The 21,836-nt window shown below is 43.0% G+C and overlaps 1 long non-coding RNA gene across 1 annotated transcript in view; it reads left to right on the top strand.

The window, feature by feature from the left end:
* LOC138267396 (uncharacterized) overlaps nucleotides 1–21,550 on the top strand; it is a 140,563-nt gene extending 119,013 nt beyond the window's left edge. Inside the window, exons 3-4 of the long non-coding RNA XR_011199793.1 lie at nucleotides 20,847–21,067; nucleotides 21,168–21,550. This is a non-coding gene — a long non-coding RNA (uncharacterized lncRNA). The remainder of the gene's footprint in view (nucleotides 1–20,846; nucleotides 21,068–21,167) is intronic.
* The last annotated feature ends 286 nt before the right edge of the window (nucleotides 21,551–21,836 follow it).

Below are 21,836 nucleotides of genomic sequence, written 5' to 3'. Positions count from 1 at the left end.
ACTGTGACACATATCCTTCTCGTCTTGTTCTCACGTTCCTCTACCTGGTGAAGTAAAATGAATGGAGACTTTATCTGTTGAGAATCTAGTATAATGAAGGGGTAGGTCTGAGAACACTGAGTGAAAAGTCTTACAGGCAAACCGCGAGCACACGATGTTCCAGATATGAACCATTAGCACACATTAGATTTAAAAGTGAGTCACTTTTGTGAAATGACGTGAAGATTTATTTCACTTCACATTGCTGATAGTAGAAATAATTTTATTGTAGGCTTACTAACCTTAAACAAGATAATATCTTATTCTGAGCTTTCAAAACAACATTTCTGGATTATGCAGGTGCAGTGCTACACACTAGTTTGTGTAAAACTAAAGCATTGTGTCCAGTTTTACAACATCCCAGTTAACTTTTACAGACAGATGAGAATTTATACCCAGTGAAGGAGGGCTGTCATAAGTGGGGGCGGGGCATTATGCCCCAAGCTCTGTGCTTTCTATGGCCCTGAACAACTACAGCAAATTGTATTTATAGCGTTTTAAAAGAACCATATATGCACCCCTTCAGCCTTTCTCAAACCCAAGCAACCATGGTTTATTCTCAGTGCTAAGTGTACAGCCCTTCAAAAGCATCTTGAGCAATACACTGTGTTCTGAACAGCACAACAGACAACTAGGAGCCCGCCAACAATACCCACCAGTGCAGGCATGGCAGCCGGAAAGGCAGCCACCGAGGCACCGCCAAGGACCCACCAAATATGAGGTGTGCTGGCTGCTGCCCTCCAAGCCCCAACAGAAAACAAGCATTTGCAATGCAATGGGTCTCGCATTTGCTCCAGTTACAGCTATTAGCGCTGTAAATTCCTAACTGGAATTTTCTTGCCACATAAATTGAAAATGAAAATGAAAACAGTTGACATAAGCAGGCCTATTCAAAGCACCATGGCTGCCATGAGCAAGAGCACAAAGGAGAGACACAAAAGGGAAAAGAAGTTTGCTCCCAGTCAAACATCGTGCATCGTGCTATTATTCATGTAACATGGTCAGTCTGCAAGGCAGTAAAAAAACCTCCCCAAGGAGGGACAAATGTTAAGCATTTACCAATGATAACAAAGGATTTTTGAAAGCCAGGCCCACAGACGAGTGAAAGTGAGGTGGGCGTGGTTAAAAGCCCTCAAAACCTGCAACAGGTCAAAGCGCTTGCATGCGTGACCTAAAAGCATGAGGCCTCAAAAGCTCCCCCTCGTAACCCGAACTTCCTGATTGGACTGGCCTGGGAAATCCAAGCTGTAACAAAAGCTGCTGATCAATGGTTATGCAGTGAAAGGTTGTGGTAGAAAAAGAGAGATTCTCTCCCTTTCCATTGGTTACTTTTCATAATCAGATTATTGCCAGATTCTGGTTAGACAGGCAAGGGTCCCATCAACGACCAGCAGTCATTTTAATTTTGTTCTTAGACCTAGTTTCACAGTACAGTAAGGTCACCAGATGATTCCATGTCAACAAGGACCGTGTGCACCGCTCACGAGTTTTATTCAAACAGCCTAACGCCTTCTGGGAGTTGGAGTTTTGATTCTGGTGAGTGCACACCTTAAAACACTCAGGGCCAAAAGATGGCAGGTGGAGCAGTGTCCTTAGTGACTTGGAGCCACATGGCAACCTCATTTTGCACACGTTTGTGCAGTAGCATTTCATTTCACTGGAAGTATGTAATCCCTTCTGCCCAGAAGCTCTCTATTTGGCATCAAATTTACTAACGTAGGCGCGGTTTTGGGTCCACTTGGTTAGCATCTTATGTTATGTTAGTTTAACATATTTGTACACTGCTGCATTCCCATTAATGTAGTTTTACAGCGTTGTCGGCTAGTACTGCCTTCCCACCACCTTCGCTGCCATTCCATTTTGTGTAACCCCACGTCGCCTTTTTATAAAACTATGCACAAAAGCAAAGAAGACCTGGCAAACAACCCTCTTCTAAAGAAATCATTACCACGGCATGTGACCTGAGAACAAAACATGTAGAGCTTGTAAACACTCAGATTAAATTACGAGTTGTAGTGCATCTTTCTACGCCATTGGGATCCGAGGATACCCATGAGAAGAGACAACAGGCAAGGCCACGTGGTCAAATATTTAACAAATATTTTACTATGACGTACAAAGGCGAGTGGACGCAGCTGGGCTCTGCGGTTTTATAACGGCGACAAAACATGTCTTGGCGGGAAGAACTAGGGCTGACTGAGCCAGCACAGCGCCATTTTTGTTTAGTTGCTGATCTTGTTTCATAGCTTATGAACTGAAAGGGAAGGATTCTAATGGATTTCATATGTGGGAAACTTTCTGTGCCTGTGAACGCTCCTCGTGACAACACTCCATCACTCAGCACGAAATATCTGTCCCAACAGACGTGTCTTGCAAAATAACTATTGTATTTTTTTAAGAATGAGTGCATACCAAAAACAAAGATTGACTTTGTTGGACGGTTAACTGGTAGAATTCTGTCCGCATTTCCTTGGAGGCATCCTTTAAAGCGTTTTTTTGTTGTTGTCTAAACAGCTGGGAAGAGTGAAGCAGAGTTGCGAGTGAGTGGGGGTCACTTGTACCTTCAAAGAAAGTATTATTTATGTATTTCGACAAAATGAATTTCCCGCAGCATACCTGCTTTTCTCACGGTTCTCACTGAGCATTTGTCACAACCACCTAAGGGGGTTAAAAAATGAATCCTGCAGCGGTGCTGTAAGTGGCAGGAAAAAGATGGGTGGTCTTCAAAGGGGAGAGGCCAAAGAAGGGCAATTAATCCTTTCCGATCGGTGTGGCCTATGTAATTGAGGGTGTGGCTTATAACTTGTGATCCAGAATTCCGTGCTCCCCCTAGTGTGCACCTGGCCATTGTTTGAGCGCCTCTCTGTGAGTTTTTTTTTTTAATGCTTCCAGACATATCACATAACGAAAGTACACCTAAAACAAGCCAGCTCTGTTGGCTTCGCCAATGGCTGTTATATACAAATGTAACAACAATAATGACGTTGTGAATAATCAGAGTTGAAAAAGTTCAAATTCTGAAATCATCAAACTGGGAATGAAACATTCGTAATATCTGTGGAGGGGGTAGTGGTCTTCGGAGTGCTTCAATCTTTTCAATTATTCCCTCCACACCACTTTCCTCTTTAGTCTCTCATTCTGGCACTATCTAACAATAGCCCCTGCAGAACTCAATGGAGCCCCCTCAGTACACCTGACTCCATCAAGGGACCCCCTTCATGTACTTTGCAGGGCCCCCTCAAGTTTCTTTACACCATTGTATTCTGGTAAACACTGAAGCCCTTATTCTCTCATCATCTTTCTGAAGTTTTCCACCTGCATATCTGACCAGTCATCTTCTGCCTCTTCTTCACTATCTCGCTTTCTTTTCACTGTGTCCTTCTGGATATACTTTCTTGCTTCCATTTCCCTCCCTCACATATACACACACGAACAATCTCTCTCTATCACACACACACAAACCAGTGCTTAATTTGTGCTTGTTGATTCCTGTGCAGAGCACCAGCACTTATTTTTGAGGGCTGGCGCTTATTCTTCTGCCTCAAGCATTTGCTGCGCGCAAAAGACACATATGACAAAGATTGAGGAAGAGAAAGCGTCACAATTGGAGAAAGCAGAAAACTGCTAGAGTGAGCTGAAGGGGCAGCGAGTGGCTTTAAATAGATGGAAGAGGCTTGAGATGGCTTCAGGATTACGCTGCTTTAGTATTCCATGTTCCCATATTTAAGTGCAGCAGCCACGTGTTTAAGAGGAGGGCTTTGGGCACTGGCACATTTTTATGACACAACCCCACCCCCCACCCCCCCACACACACAGACACACACACACTCTTTCTCTCTGTCCTGATCTCTAATCACAGTATTTTCCTTTCCTTAAACTCTATCGATATCTTGGTTTCTGTATATAGACATACTTTCACATAAAAAACTTTCACAGAGAGACCAAAGATTGGATGACAATGTTGCCTCAACATGTTATGACTCACTGCCAGGCACTGTGAGAAACTCAAACAACCTTGTACCTTAACCCCAGAGCTTTCAATAGTGGCCCTTAAAGAATAATCAATCAGCAGGAAGCAATTGGAAGATGAAGTTTAAAAACAAGGGAAATGTAAATAGAGACTGCAGGACGGACATGGGTTTGCATTAGTGGTTTTTGAAGTCATTGTTCAGAAATCAATCAATGCTTTGCCTGTAAAACTAAGGACAAAAATATGCTCATTTGAAAGTCAGTATTTCATTACTGACGGGTGTGAGAACTGGCAAGAATGAGCCCATTGAGAGCCATGTCCAGCAGACCACTGGTGAGAAGGAGGAGCACTTGTAAAGGACAGCAAGTGGTATCCGACCATAAAGTTATTGCATAACAGATCAGCCTAGTAATGGGCCGATCTTTCAGCTCTCAGCTGTGGCACCTCTAACCGTCTCACACTCCATTTCAATAATATTTATTCTGCTTTTTTTTTTATAAAACATTCTATCACCCTTAACCAGTATCTACTTTGTGTATACAGTTTTGCTTAATATACTTGGAACATATTTATGGTGTTATTCCCTTAACTTCCGAGACTCTCTTATCACCCCTTGCTTAGCCTTTGTTTATGCCTTCATAACTTTGGTTCCACAAAAAGGTATTCAGGACAAATGAGCATCCTTTTTCCCCCACATGTTGAGGATTCTAAAAGTACCAAGGGTTTGCGGATTTTCTTGAGGGGAATCAAGGAAACAGATAACATAGAGAACGATTTGTGTTCTTTTTGGAAAAAATGGGGAAACGTGCTATGCGAAAAAGCGATATAGGTTTGTATCTAAAAATAGCACCAGAGAAGGCTTGCTCTATAAGATCAACCTCTTTGAAGCTTTCAGGAACGGGCAGAGTTCTGAGAAAACTTTATACCACAGTTGTTTTTCTAAGTTGCAGTTGTTTTTTCAATTTGTTGTTGTTTCTATCTACATGATCTTTGTAGGGGGAAATAGGTGTGAAATCCATAGATGAATCCCGAAAGCTATACATTTCAGAAAATTAGACGAAATAAAAAAATCAGCAAAGGGTAATTTCTGTAAATTGTTTATGGGATCCCCAAAGAAATGAATAATTGAAATAAAAAAATACAATAAAAAGACTCTCCTCTTTCCACCATTGCCTGGGAATCCCCACCTGGGGGAGAAATCCCACCAGATGCATGGAGAATCATCTATCTGCTGCTGGCGCTCGCTTCATCCATAGGTGAATGATGTGAGCATGTCATACGTTTATTCTGTCTCTGCCCAAAGTATTTCCTTAGATAAAAGAAGCCTCCAGTGCAATCACCGGAGGTTCCCCCAAGCACTTCAATTTTTTGGGACATTCCTTTTGCATATTCCATGACCAAGCCGCCATTTTGGAGGTTTGTCTTTGAAAAATGCTGGCTTGTCCAACATGCCACCAAGGCATTATATCAGAAGCAAACCCAACATTTGGCAGGCAGAATGCAGCAGGGATGTCAGAGGCTGAGCACCTGATGACACAGTGCTTCGCGGCCAACCATCAAACCTAAAATAAAGACCTTTGCAACCAAAATTATTGACCAAAGGGTTTCCCCTGTAAACAGCGTCTGTTAATCTCAAGATCACACTCTATGATAATATTTCCTCCATTTGTTTGTTCAATTCTCAGTGTGGGGTCTGCTCTGTAGAATTGTTTCTCAAAGCAAATACACTGAAGATTGTGGTGATCGTTTTATGTGGATTTGCAGCAACTGCTCTTCAGTCCTCTTTTAAGTTCCATGAGTTAGAAGGATCATTACGTGAATGAACATTTTCACCCCCAGCGCACTGCAATCCAGACTCTGGGAGTGGGTCCAGAATTGCAGTCACTGAAAACAAAAGTAGAGTATGAGGCACTTTTTGTGTATGTCAGAGTCTGGGTAGGATTAGGGTATTTTCAGCAATTGTGGAAGGTTAGTGGTCTGAACCATTTTGTAAAAAGATTAACATAATGATGAAGAAACACGAGGTTTTTGTGGAACCTGGAATTGAGTTTGGTGAAGAGCATTGATGTAATAGTAGGATGATGACAGGTATTACTCCATACTTGAAAAACAATCCTGAACCTGTTCCAGGTTATGAACTTGTAGTTCATTGTTGTTGAGACCTGCATTCCATTACATTGTGGCCTATTTAGAAGGATGATGCCGAAGGTGAATGGCTTAAGCTGTGGTTGTGTTTTGGGGTAGTTGAATAAAGTTGCTTATTTGTCCCTGGTCAGGAAATCAAGAGGATGAGGATGGTGGCAGGTCCACGCCACTTCAGCCTCATCAGTGTTAGGCAAAATGAAGCAGCAGTGCTGGGAGCTGTGAAAAGGCCCCATGCAAATGACAAAAAGTTTCTGAGGTTCAGGAAATGCTGCATGGCCGCCCCTCATGGCCGAAGTGCTCAATTAGGAGCAACACGCAAGAAACCCTATCCAAGTTGGTTTAACCAGATCTGAGATATTCTAAAAAGAATCAGTTGCTAGTGTGCAATGCTCAGAGCACTGTAGTAAGTGCCAAGATGGTCTTGAGCACCAGATACAATGAGGAAGTCCCGAGTGAGATTAATATTTCACTTCTTCGAGGACTTTTAGTGGCTATAGGCCCACCCGAAAGGATGCATAGCACCACCGTGCTACATGAAATATTGCCCACAAAAGAAGGGGGGGGCAAACAACTCCTCTCTCCGAGCTTCTGAGGCAGAGCACAGTGACCCTATGAGGAGGTAAATTCAATAGACCACAGGAGCATGGGCCGCATTATCTTCCCTGCTCCTGCACACAGATCAACTGAGAAGGAAAGCAGGAGAAAGTGGCCTTTGCTGTTTGGAGTCGCAACTCAAACACCGGAAGGGAGGAGAGAACCGCACATATTAGCATACTGCTTGTGATGGTAGCAAGAAGAGCCGGAGCACCACAGGAACATTTTGAAGGTTTTTGGGTGGTACTAAAAGTAGCTGCAGGCACTCTTCCAGCCTCTGGAGCACATAGTAAATTATGCCATAAGAGTTCCCTTGTAATCAGCCACGGTTTTTTATGCAAAGCCCTTCCTTCTAAGATTTGTAGAGAGGCCTTTTCTGTACAGCACACATACAAAGAGGGAAAAGCTTTAAGCTATGTCGGAGCATAGTATGTGAGTGTGTGCCACTAGCAGCAAGTAAGGGCACAAGAACAGGGGCGACAGCAGCAGTATCATATTTCAGTAGATGTGGAGCTATCTTGCTATCTCTCTTTCACGCAATACAGTGCAGCAATGTTGGTTGCTGCAGTGAGTTCTGTAAAAGAATAATAAAGTAGCTCAGAGAGTGCAAACACACTCATTTCTCAATAGGGCTCTACTCTATTCAAAACTTGCTTCAATTGGTAAGCTACCAGTTCTTTATTTTAAAACTTTACCTTAAGATTACCTTAGAATCATTAATCTTAGCATTGTGTGCGTTTTCCCATTTCTCTACTAAGTGACTTCATCTAGAATTATTTAAGCAGTGTTGGCTATCTAAAAAATTGCCATGTGCTCTTTGGATTTTTTCCAGTCCAAACGTCAATTATTATTTCAATGGAAAGATCAACACATGTGGTTTAGTTAAGTAAATGTATTTTGTGCCTTACTGAAATAGTTGCTTTATTGAATTTGATAAGTTAAATCCTGTGTTGCTAATCTCAACCTAATGTAATTAGGCGATGTACTTTTTTGTGTGTAACACACAAACTATTCTAATATCTCAGAACGTAAGCATTGACTTTGTCCTTATGCATGTCATTGTAATTTGCTGTTTTAGGGCTTTAACAGGGAAGCTACAAGACATAGATACATTTTCCAAATGTTTTAATCACATGAAAGTGACTAAACAATTTGAATGCTAGACACTCTACGCCGTACATTAGAATTGCCTGTATTTAGGCTTCCTAGATTTTCTGTGCGCCCCTGAGTTTTGTTCCCTTTATTAGATTGATAGCCTTTACTGGAGAGGAGATTTTTCCAGTTACGATTTTAGTTTACCATTCATCAGGGCTAACCTCCGCCTCCCTGGGTCAATGGATCTTTGATGTTGGCTAGAATTGATCAGGAGTTGTACATCACATTAAATTATCATCACAATCTCTTGTCTATTTCAGTCAAAAGTGGGAATTTGATATGAACTAAAGAGTTTTATTAATCATATATTTTAGTAATTCATTTGTATTACAATTATAATATAAATTCATCAATAGCAGTCATTATTTTTGTCAAAAGTCAAAATAAGTAATCAATAAATCATCAAAATGCATTAAGTGCATTCTTTAAGGGAATAAATCCCTATTCTAGGAATGAGATGGGAAAAAGGTGTCAATCTCAGAAACTCATAAAGAGCTCTGAATTCAATAGAAATCATAAAGCTTTGGCATCAAATCAGCTCAATAATTGAATAATCAATAAAAGCAGAACCTTTCATGAAGAGAGGTCCAAGTAACTCAGTAGAGTCTCTAAACAGTGAGCTAACACAAGCATGAAATGGATCCTGAATGGAATGAGGTGTAATGAAGGGTAACATACTCCAGGAACACGTACAATTACAGACAGACAAAATCAATGTTACAAATTCATGTGTCTTCTTCTTTCTTCAGTCAACCAATCAGCTTTTGATGTGCCCATATGAACACATTAACTCCCTGGCTTCTCACAGGAACACAATGGCCTTCAGTCAGCAACTTCTAAGACTCCAACTAGGTCTTATCGTGTAACTACCTCATCTGAGTTCTCATGATTCATCCTACCATACAAGACTACATCCCCAAGTGTGAACTCTTATATCTAACCTTCTAAATAACAATTCCATTCAATAGCTAACATTGATATTTTTAGAAGTATAAACACCAGTATAAATGAAAAGAAAACATTTGTGTGCAGCAACTATTCCTTGTGAAAACAAGTTTTTCAAAAGGTCAAGATCAGGTCTTGTGCCCTCTCCACAATTTCTTTATCTTAGTTACCTATAACATGTCAGTGTCAAAATGTTTCAGGCCTAGCACATTTAAGTATGATTACTTACTACATTTTTGCATTTATGAATGTTTTAAGCATTATTAGCTTTACACGTTATTTCAGCATTATACTTTTTTGGTCTTTTCTTGACAAATGTAAAACACTTTCCCAAACTCCCCCTCTGATGGTTATCAAACCATAACATTTTCCTCACAAATGAATCGTCAGAGTTCAATCTCATCTTCTGTTGAGTCTTTTCTCTTTCTTTTTAATGTTCTAGATCCTTTCAATCATTTGTATTCTTTATTCTTAGCTTCCTCTAACTATTTTATCATGTGCTTCTTTCCTTCTCTGTTCTATGTCTTATCAAAATGACATCTACAAACAGTATAAAAAGCAAACAAGGTTAGTAAACAAAACCCAACTATTAATACTGACACAAATATAGCTCTGAAAATTCCTCCTCCAGTGGTAACAAACCAGTTGCTAATTGCAGAAACTCTTTTAGCTAAATTCTCAAAAATACTAGTGGTTTCTAAAGATTCTAACTCAGGTTTTACGTCAGAAATGTTCTTTGTATATTCTAAAAGTTTCTTAATCATCAGGTACGTAAGAACTGCAATGCTGAGCTTTCAGCATCTTGCAGCCTCTGCCTTTCTATGAGAGTAAAATGTCTAAAGCTGTACAATTGTGTAAAACCATTGATCTAACAGCCACTAATTCTGTTTTAACAACCAATAAAGCTCCAGAAGTACTTGTTGTCAGTCTGTCTAATACCTCTGAAAGCCACCTAATCTTCTTGTCATTTAGGACAAATCCCACTGGTGAACTGATTGCTCCAAAAAGGTCCCCAGCTAATTGTGTTCCATCACTTATACTATGTGTATGTCTGTGTGATGGTGTCATTGTCAAAGCAGCTATACTATTTACATAATACATTTTAAGAAACCGCAAAGCTAAATAGCAAATACCCTCCCAATCAGCTGGTAATTGAAAATAGGCATCCTATCAGCTAAAAAAACAAAAGCCAGGAATGACTGTTTCTTCTCCTTGCAGAATTTGCCATGAACCTCCCATAATTTTGAATGTGTATTTCACAACTGTTAATTCCCACAGGTGTGTTTCTAAATTTATTTCTTCTTTTGTAAACACATACCTTTCCTTTTTGTCTTATGTCTAATTTTAATTTATGGGAAATGTGTGCCCTCCGTTCTTCTAATGCCATAATAAATATATTTTCCAGTGGTCTCATTAAACAGGTTTAGTTGTTCTAATATATCTAATCTGTAGCCGTATATGTGGACGGTCTAAAATAATATCAAGCTGTGTCCATTTCTTATGCCTGTGGATGTAGATTCATGCTTCTCAGTAAAGGAACTTTCAAAAGAATCATGTCGAAATTGGAATAAAGTTTTACTTGAAGTGTTCCTGCCTATATACTAAACTAACTAAAATACTACATGTGAATGAACATGACAAACATATGTGATGGGATGCCCCCTCTTCTGCAGCTGACAAAGATGAAGGAGCACAGACGTAGCAATCCATTGCATCTAAAACTTGTGTGTCTTCTTGGACTAAGGAACTTTCACGCAGGAACGGAAGCCGTCACCACCTGGATGAGAGAAAGCTGCCTCAAGCTCACCTCCGACAAGACGGAGCTCATCATCTTCAAAAACGCCACCTCAGCTTGGGACAACTCCTGGTATCCCATATCCCTCAGCACCCCCCCCCTGCACCAACTGAGCATGCCCACAACTTAGGAATCATCCTCAACTCCTCCCTATACATTACCCGCCATTATACTCTGTCACCTCCTCCTGCTGGCGCACACTCCGCAAACTTCGGAAGATCTTCAGATGGATCCCAGCAAACTGTTGCAGGGCAGTCACCCACGCCTTAGTCACGAGCAAGCTCGACTACGTCAACGCCTTCTACACCAGCACTTCAACTAGGAACATCAAAAAACTTCAACTCATCCAGGGTGCCGCTGGCAGAGTCATTCTGGACCTCCCTCACCAAGAAAACATCTCCCAACACCTGAGGACCCTCCACTGCTACCGGTCGAGAAGTGAATCACCTTCAAGCTTCTCACCCACACGTACAAAGCCATATACAATGCAGGACCAGCCTACCTGAACCACCGCATCTCCTTCCACACCCCTGCCAGATCCCTCTGCTCCGCCCAGATGGCCCCCATCCCTTGCATCCGCAAAATCACCGCCAGAGGACGATCTTTCACCTACACTGCAGTATAGAGCTGGAACAACCTCCCCCTGCACTTCAGACAAACCACGTCGCTCACCATTTTCAGGCAGAACCCCAAGATGTGGCTTTTTGGATGAGGCCTCTCCCCTCCCCCCCAGCGCCTTGAGACCCTCATGGGTGAGTACCTGCTCTTTACAAATATTGATTGATTGATTGATTGATTGATTTTAGCTCCTTACAAACAGGCATCTCAATAAAGTCCATCTGCATTTTGTTAAAGGAACCACCTGATCTTCCTATGTGACTCAATGTTACTGGTGTTCTTTTCGCTATGTTCTTCTGTTGGCATGTCACACACCAATGGCACAATTTTTCTACAAGCATCCTTAATTTGGGGTTAAACCAATTTTGTCTGAACAATCTCACCATTGCATCTCTCCCATGGTGTGTAGAGACCATGAACGTGATGTGTCATGAGAAACAGCAGACTGTCTGGCAGCACTGGTCTTCCATCTGCTGAAATCCAAATGTCATCTGCATTTTTGCCACATCCTGCTCTAATCCAACCCTGCTCCTCTCTTTCTGAAACCTCTTCCTGTAACCTCTTTAATTCTTCCCAAGTATCAGCACTGACAACATTGAAAAAGCAGTGTCCTCCTCATACTCATATGTACATGCCACATTAAGGGGGTTCATTATGACCCTGGCGGTCAGCGTTAATGTGGCGGTAGTACCAGCAACAGGCTGGCGTACTTACTGCCACATTATGACATTGGTGGGTTGGCTTAAGCCAACCTGATAATGTACCACTCCGACCGCCATGGCGGTAGCAGTCCCTGGGCCGGAGATGACCATGTCCAGCCCGGCAGCCGTCATTGTGCTGCCTGCGGGATTATAACCCCGCCTATCGCCATGGTTTTCGTGGCATTCGTAATGCCACAAAAACCATGGCAGTAGGCCCTATCAGTGACAGGGAACTCCTTCCCTGTCACTGATAGGAGGCGGTACCCCCCTACCTCTCCAAACAGCCCCCCTACCTCTCCAAACTAACCCCCCCACCCGCCTACCTCTCCAAACACGACCCACCCCTACATCCACAACCCCATTCACACACACATTCACACATACACGCATGCAATCACACATACACTTCAAAACATAACCGCAGACACGCATTCCGATATCTATACATACACGCACTCACACTTCCATACATTCAGGCATGCAATAAACACTAACACACACACCCTCAAACATGCACACACTCACACATACATGCATACAGCACCCCCACCCCCTCCCCTGTCAGACACCCGACTTACCTGGATCCAGGGGGTCTTCCGGCAGGACATCGCCCTCCAGCAGAACACCGCCAGGCCGCATTATTTTTTATAATAAGACTGGCGGCGGTCTACTGGCGTGGCGCTGCTGGTGGTATCAGTGCCACCTTACCGCCATCCGCCAGTATGGCCACAGACGGATTTCCACCCTTCTTGTGGCGGAAATCTGACTGTGGTCATAATATGGCGGACGGATGGTAGCCATGGAGACGGTCTTTTGGCAGCCATTGCCGCGGAAGTAGGCAGTTTTTAACGCCGATATTATAATGAGGGCCTAAATGTACAAGCCACAAGTGCTCAAGATCATGTGACTTCATTAGCATATCTGTTTCCAGCTGTGACATAATCATTGTCACTTCAGCGATTGGCACATTTTACTACTGCAACTTCTGTAGGCATTTATAGGGCATCAGCAGTCTTTTTACATTTGCCATTTCTGATAGACAAGCCAGGTGAGGTCATGAAACCTCTTTGTGAACATAGCCATCCAAAGTCATGAACCACACCAAGGCCATACTGACTATATCTGTAAATATAGTTACTCTCAATTGTGCTGATAGACTACAAGCTCTCGTAAGGGCAATCAGTTTGGCCATTTGTGCCGAGGTAACACCTCAAAGCCAAGAAGCTTCCACAACTTTGTAAAATGTTCAGGCAGTGTAATTTGCTCTCAGGGTACCCTCATTGTTTCTCAGACATGAATCGTCCACAAAAATTACATAATCAGGCTCTACCAAAGGTTCATCTTTTATGTCTGGTCTTTTAATGCAGAAATTTGTGACATCTAGACAATCATGTTCATCATCATCATCATCATTCACAGTTTCAGGTATCAGCAAAAGGGTTTCCAGATTTAATTTACAACAACACCTTAGTTCTACATTTCCAGCAGCAAGTATCTGCTGTTTGTACTTTGTAAGTCTGCTGTTTGTCATATACTGTGTTTTGGTTCAGGTAAGCAGAACATCAATGGAGTGAGGCACCATAACAGTTGAATGTCCCATCACTATAGTGTCACACCTCTCAATATTGTCACCAACTGCTGCATCCACTTTAAGGCAACTAGGTGGCCCTCAGCTACAAAGTCAAGGGTAATCAAAAAATAAGCCACAGGTCTTTGTGAATCTCCATGCCTGAGTAAGCACTGAGAGAATGCAGCTCTCCCTCTTACTGCAAAACAATGTGAACATATTACAGTAATCAGGCATTCCTAGTGCTGGACCACAACAGAGGCTTTCTCCCAGCTTTAGGGAAGCTTTCAAGCAATTATAGTCCCATGGAGGTGGATCAGACATATCATTGTTTGTCAGCCTCAGGAAAGGTTTGGCCATTAGGGAAAGTTTGGTATCCACAGTCTTCGGAAGCCAATCATTCCCACAAACATCTCGACTTCTCTCTTAATCCACTTAAGGATAGTTTCCACTCTTTCTTGTGGCACTTTTCTTGGTCCATTCTCAATGATATGTCCCAAGTATTGCACTTCCTTTTGACAGCATTGTAGTTCACCCTTGAGACACCTTATGCCTGTTCTCCGCTAGGATATTCAACAAAGCAATCATATCATGTCTGCACGTTTCTCAAGTGTCTGATGGCACAAGTAGACTATCAATATATTGCATAAGAACTGATCTGCAAGACATTTTCAGATATTCAAGATTCTTTTTCAAGGTCTGATTGAAAATGGATGAGCTCTCTGTGTACCCTTGTGGAGCTTGACATCATGCCAAAACTCTATCTTGGAATACAAATTAGAAAATGAACTGGCTGTCCTCAATCAATGGGATAAAAAAGAAGGCCTGCCAGCGATCCACAGCTGTAAACCATTCCGCTGTGTTTGGAATTTGTAGTTGGATTCTGTACCACAGGACAACAAGGAACAACAATGTGGTTAATCTTGTGAAGATCTTATACAATCTGACATTTACAATTAGGCTTCTGTAAACCCATGATCAGAGAATTGCAAGGGATTCCAACAATTAAAAAAGAAATCCCTTTCATTAACATGTCTACAGTTACTGGTGTTATTCTTGTCACTGTCTGTGGGCTTAAATTATATGGTAGTGTCCAATATCCTTTCCTGTAAAATCCCATGCTTCTGGGTTCACTGTTTCTTTGAAATCAGGAGGTAAATCCTATGTTGTCCTTACTGGATACACTCCTACAGCTTTTCCTTGTCGGGCCATGATAAATTCAAAATCTTCATCATGCATTTGAAATTCAGCACCATCCCATTTACAGTAAATTGTACAATTTAACTTGCATAACAAATCACTCCCTAATTGATTTACAGGACTGGAATTACAAACAGCAAACTGATGATTTTCACCAAATGAACCTATTTTGACAAGGCCTGTCTGTGACACTGGCTATGTAATTTGTTAATTTGTAACTCCCACAACAATGATTGTCTTTCCCAAGAGGGGTAGGTCTGGGATATCCGCTGTTCTAACAGTGGAACATGTAGCTCCGGTGTCGATAAGAAATTACACTTGGTGGCTATTAACTTCTCTATCTACAAATTGTCCTCTCTGGTGTACTTCTAAGACTGCGCCAAGTATGCAATCTTTCCCCACTCCACCCTCAGGCAATGTCAATGGGAATAGTCAGAGCCAAACTATCACTGTCCAACATGGGGTACTGTTGAAAGGGGTTCTTGTTCTGCACTGTAGTTGCTTTTTCTCTGGATATCTGATTCACATTAAATCTAGGGGTTCCCATATTCTGTGGGACTATCAGTGTTTGCAGAATCTGCACCATTGGAACCTGTGGCTGCATTGGCACTTGCATTTGCTGAACAGGTATGTTTTGCATCTTCATTTGATTTCCTCCTTGCATTTGACCATCTACACTTAATCTATTTGGACTCAGCCTATACTCCATTTTCCAATGCACAATTTTGTTACAGAAATGAGAAGTAGTCAACTTCTTCAACGTGCACCTTCTATACCAGAATTCAGATAAACTGGAACACATCTACCTTGTGAAACCTCAACTCCTTCTTAAGCTTCTTGAACTCCAGCTTGAAAAAATCACCCCACATTCCATTTGAGTTTTCTGCAAAGGACTGATTCTGAAAACCTTTCTGTGCCAGCTTAATCTGACCGAGCAGAAACTTCTTAAGTCTTTTCTGCTTGTTCTGTGACTAGCACAGGCACATTTGGTGAAAAGTTAGGTGGCCAGCGACACACAAATCTTGGATTGAGTGTGACAACAGGGACTTGTCACACCAGCCCTGTATAAGGTGATTTGACCATCTTGGAGCTAAAACACATTGGCATTCCTCCAGATTAGAGGCGTGGGAAAGAAGGCCGGCCTCACATTTTGTATGTTTTTGTCCATATCCCACACATGTGAATAACAACCAATGACTGAATAAAGATTATGGGACTGCTCAGATTAGTGATAAGAATTTTGAAAAAACAGAGTTAAACCACAGTCCTGATGAAAGTCCAGGACCCCATGAGGGCTATGAAAAAGGGCTGAAAAATGTCTGACTATTTCTAGGGTACAGGGATAGTCGCCCCTCCCCACATAACCCAACTTTTTAAACTTTTTAATTTTACCAGTGGTACCCAACATGAAGGAATACTGGGGTAACCACTAGGTATTTTTATACATACTCCCTGTTAGATCCAGAGCTTTATCCAAAGTGCTCACTGGAAGATGTGTGAGCCCACCTTGGTTTTTAGAGCCCCGGAGGTGACTCGATGATGAAGCATGACACCAATATGGTGTGTGAAGGTCTAAAATAAAAATATTTAATATTTCTTCCGAATAATCTAAGCAAGGTAATCAATTTACTATTTTTAATAACCTTTTATCTCAGGGTGGAAGGGTACCTTAGTTGAGAGTGATTTGTTAGGGAAACAGTATCTTACTGTTCCCATCATGAAAATATTTTCTCAATCCTCTCTCACACAAAATGAGTGTGATTAAATGTTCTTCAAGCACATGTACATACCCTCCACCTCGTACTTCTCTCATTGGGAAAGTCAAAGCTTCTTCATCAAGGGGACCTGGCGGTGGCTTACCATTTGCCTTAGCTGCATTTGGTTGTCTCTTTTTCTTCTCCTACTTCCTTAGCCATGAGCTCCCTAATTTCTTGAATTTGCTTCATTTAGAGATGCATTTTATCAATTTGCTGATTTGCATGTCTCAATTGTTTCATCATCTAGCTGTGGTCTGAAATGTCTTTGCAATGGGACACTGTTTGAACGATCAACCTCCTATTTCCTCACCAGTTCAGTTAATCTGTTGTGTGTAGCAGCTGCTCACCTTGTAATCTCTTTTTTCGGGTAAATTAGTTGTTCTCTGATTTATGTGTTCAATGTCTAAACATCCCTTAATTATTTCTTCTATTCCAACCTTTAACTTTGGGACATTTAATGTTCTCTCCTTTTCAGACTATGGGGTGACAGCTTGTAGTTCTGCACTCCCTGTCCTTTTTTCTGTATTTTCCTCAGAACATGGTGTAAAAATTCCATCTTCAAATAAATTTGTCTCTTCATGTGCTATCGGTGTCATCAAGAAAATTCTTCTCCTTTCTCTCAATGATTGAATTGTTTGTGGTGGTGTGCAGGCAACAATTTGGGAATTCTGTGATGTAGGGTTGTACCCTGTTGCAGGTGTTGCCGCAACAGCTCATCAAACCACATTATTTGGGACAATGTTTAGAGGTGCAGTTTCTGTTTTGGATCTCTAAAGGCTGAGCATTTATCACTCTAGTATCAGGTGCTGGTACAGACAAAATAGAAGCAGTAACACCTGGAGGTATCATTGTAGAAAGCATCTCAGCTTGTGCAAGGACAATATTAGATATGACAGGTTGCACAACATGCTGTGTCACCTGCAATAGTCACTTAATCTGAATCACATTTGGCTCGACAGGGGCAGTAGCCACTGTAGCACCACTAGTCGAAGCACCTTCATTATTTGTTGCAGGGGCCACATATAGTGGCGAACACGCAGCCAATAATGCATCCAAAATATAAATGCCCTGTTCACTATCAGTGTCAGAATTCTTTGCAGCTCCCTCAACATCATTTACCTTGTTCTTTTTAGTCTTTTCTGTAGTTATGTCTGGTTACTGTCACCCCACAGGTTGCAGCATGACCCACAGCTAACTCCACTGCCTCTCTGGCATCACATGTTATACAGCAGGATACACTAAACACTTAACTGCAGCCTGGGGAGTCCTTCAAGGGGCTGCAGAAGGCCATTATTCGCCTCGCTTGTTGGCTGGACTGAACCGTTCTTCTTTTTGAGGACCATATTCTTGTACTCTGCAAGAAGGGTTTTTACTTAACTTATCCATCATTGAGGCTCTATCATGTATTCCTGCCAGGATTCCCAATCCATCTTGGGGGCCTTATTTCTTCCTCTATGTAACTTCCTGTTTTGGGCATATATGAAGCAGAACTGTCTTTTTCCTTTGCATTGCAACACTCCTCGCTCCTGCTGGTGTGTCTTCATGCATGTGGGTGTATCCCAGTTCCTGCTGGTGTATCACCACTCCTGCTGGTGTCTCCTTGCTTCGGCTTGTGATTCTTGGTCCTGTTGCTTCCATTCTTATCCGTTCTATTTTCCTGGTTAGGCATTCTAGCTTTATCTGCACCCTCTAAGCCTAGCTGCACTCCTGGTCTTCTACCATCAGTACTGGTCCCCATCAGCCTCCCAGGAGTCTCTGATGCCCATCAGAGATTTTTTCCCTTGTGGGATTTTGCTCTTGGGGGCTCCTTCTTGAGGACACAATATCTGCTTAGATGTTCCATTGTCGGTGCCATCGTGGCTACCAGAAGGGCTCGCCCCTACCTTTGGCAGACAAGGTCAGTCAAAACTTGGACTCGCGGATTTTCCCATCGCTCCAAGGCTGTGACTAGAAGTCCATCTGCTGATGAACCTAACAGGTACAATCTAGATCCCTTGACTACACATTTCTCCACTTTTGCTGTCCTTTGTCCCAGTGAGCATCTGTGTGATTCCACACAGCTTTTTTAAGTATTATTCTGGTACTTTTCTTTCTCCTTAGCATGTGCTGTATTCTCCTAAACATTTAGGGGGGCATTACGAGTTCAGCGGTCTCATGACCATCATGTTGGCGGTGGCGGTTGTACCACCAATAGGCTGGCGTAGAAGACTGCCAAATTATGACCATGGCTGTCTTCCCAATAGAATACAGCCAAACCACCACCGGCACCCCCAGTGCGGTCAGGCTGCCATGGACGATGGTAGCCACCTTCAGCCCAGTGGAGACCATGTTCCCGGCGACAGATTACAAGGCTGCACATAGCCAAAGTTTCTGCCGTGATCGCACCACCACAGAAACCGTGGCAGAAACCAACTCTATAAAAGGAGACACTCACCTTCAGGAACACGTACCCGTCTTGAGCTGCCATAGAACCTGAGCTACACGTCTTCCTGCTGCTCCTGCTTGCCCAACAACACCAGAGAACCAACAAACACAATCACACATCCATACAACGAGGCATACATCATACCCTGCAAACACACATCACAACGGATCTGACATACCAATCACCAAACACACTCACGCACACAGTGCAACCACAAAAGGGCACACACCACATTCCAAATAACATGTCAACACAATCACTACATACAATATCAACATAAATCCATGTCTTAAACTCATACATGCCCATCACACAATACACAGCCATCACTGCTTGACAAATGCAATGCACACACCCACACATGCTACCAGTTGTGACTGGGCAGCACAACCACCACACCCACAAAACATACTCACACACAAACTAAAACAGCCAAGACTAAAACAGCCATAAGGAATGAAAGGCAGGACAAAAATGTAACCTTGGAGCCAACAACTGGTTGGCCCACATGCATGACAATAAATAAATAGCTATATAGAACTATGTACTTAATGAGAAGGCCATAGCCAGTCCAAACACATATGTGCATCATGCACATATGGCACTTTCAAGTGCCCTTACTTGACTCCTGACTGTCATACAATGTTCCCAGGTAGGGGCGTCAAGGGAGCAAGCAGGCACCTCTGGGTTTGGGGGAGATTACACGGAATTTGGGCTTAGGTTTGGGAGGTGGATCTTTGGGCTTGGGGGGGCTTAGGTCAAGGCTTAGGGGATGGCTGGGAACTCTTGGGAGAGGTCGACTTCTTGCTGGGGGCATGGCTGCCTGCAGGTGGGCCAGGGGAGGACTTGGAGGTGGAAGGGCTGGTCTTGGGGAGGGACAAGGATCTTTTGGGGAGTCACAGGAGGTGGGAGAGGAGTAGGGAAAAGGGACTCGGGGACAACTCAGAGAGGAAACATTTCTTTGACACACGGGGACAGTCATGGCAAAAGGTTTTGGGAGTGGAGGGAGAGGGAGTGGTTGTAAGAGGTGTTTTGGTGGATGTCTTGGGTGCATGTGTGTGCAAGGTACGCTTGTGTGTGCTGGGTGTCTGTTGGGTGGGTGAGTGTGGGCATTTGTGTCTTGGGAGGAGGAGGGTTGGAGGTGCTGGGAGATGCCGTTGTGGATGGGTGACTGTCTGTTGGGGTGGTGACTGCAGGTATGGTGGCTGTGCTGCATGTAGGCGTATCTGTGGTGTCTGCAAATGTGGTGACTTGGGTGGATGTCTGCGGGTCTGCTATTGTGGTGACTGTGGGTAGGATAGGAGTTGTGGCTGTATCAGTGAATGTTGGTACGGTGTCTGCAGGTGTGTCCAGTGTAGTGTCTGTGAAGGTGGGAGTGGTGGGGGAGTCAGTGCAGATAGTGAGTGTTGGTGTGTCTGCATGTGGGTGTTTGTGTGCATGCTGGTGGTGGGAAGAGGGGTTTGGGATTGGGAAGAGGAAGGTGGAGGGGAGATAGAAGAGAAAGGTTGACAGGCTGCCATCAGTGTGGAGGGCAAAGCCTGAAAGGATCTCTGTAGGCCAGCCAGTGCACCATGAATGCCCTCCAGGAATGCAATGCTCTGCTGGACTTGAGTTGTCAGTCCCTGGATGACATTCACAATGGTCGACTGGCCCACAGAGATCGACCTTAGGAGGTCAATAGCCTATGTGTGATTAGTGCAAGACAGGTAAGTCGCACACACTTGTACAATTACATAGGTTTCATGTGTACAATCTAACTTACATGTTAGTCAATGTGCAACTCTGAGGGTGAATTAGGTGCATAGCTAGGGTCTGTATTTTATGTGTCAGCAGTTCTACACATTCTCTGAAGATGTTAGGTGTCAGGTAATATACAATGTGTTGATGATGTATGCTACTGCATAACTCATTGTATGTTCTCTCCTCTCAACATAGTTATCCTGCCATGAGGAGAGTGAAACATCCACCAGTGTACCACCCACTAGTAGACCTGGCAACCATTGAGGACAGGTATTTCATCCAGACATATTGTCTGAATCGATATGCTATCATGGATCTATGTACACAGTTGGAGCCAGATCTGAGGCTAACAATTTGCAATCCCTATTGCATACCTCCCATCTTTCAACTACAAACAGAGAGCGCCTGGCTGCTTGGTAAGTATGCATTGTAGTGTGTGTTTCAGTGTTATGTCACCTGTCATCACAATATAGCTTGCTATAATGTTTATTATTTGTTCTACAATTGTGTTCACAGGTGACTCTGGCTATCCAAACTTTCCTTGGCTGTTGACATCAGTGAGGTACCCAGCGACGTCAGGGGGACTCTGTTTCAATGAGGCCCACGGGAAGACAAGGCATGTAATCAAGCAAACATTCAGGCTCCTAAAGGCAAGATTCAGGTGCCTGAGCCTATCTGGAGGTGCCCTCCTCTACTCACCGCACAAGGTATGCCAAATAATCGTTGCCTGCTGCATGCTCCACAATCTAGCCCTGAGATGTCAGATACCATTGATAGCAGATGAGCGAGAGGCAGCTGGACCAGTGGCTGAAAATGCTGATATGGCAAGTGGTGAAGAGCCAGAGAAAGAAGGAGCAGCTGACTCTAGGACAGAGCTCATCAGTACTTCCACTGAAATACAGGTATATAAAGTGGACCTTTACTGGTGTTGAATGTGCACATTGTGAAGTGGGTGGCTGCTATTACACTTCCTGACTTGAAATATCAGTGGGGGTGTAATGAGCTCCAATGCCTATGTGTGAGTTGTGGAAGCAGACGGATCGATTGAAAGGTGTACAGTAATAGAGGGTCAGCTCAAACATATATTGTTACATCTGATTCTAACCTTCACTTTTGTAATGAACTAATCAGTATTGAGCTGTTTCTTGCATTCTCCTATTCTCTTTTTTTCCTCTCAATGGAAGT

Source organism: Pleurodeles waltl, chromosome 12 (genome assembly GCF_031143425.1).
Source record: "Pleurodeles waltl isolate 20211129_DDA chromosome 12, aPleWal1.hap1.20221129, whole genome shotgun sequence".
Taxonomy (NCBI): Eukaryota; Metazoa; Chordata; class Amphibia; order Caudata; family Salamandridae; genus Pleurodeles; species Pleurodeles waltl.
Note: the sequence above shows the minus strand (reverse complement) of the source record. Positions and strands in the feature narration are given on the sequence as shown.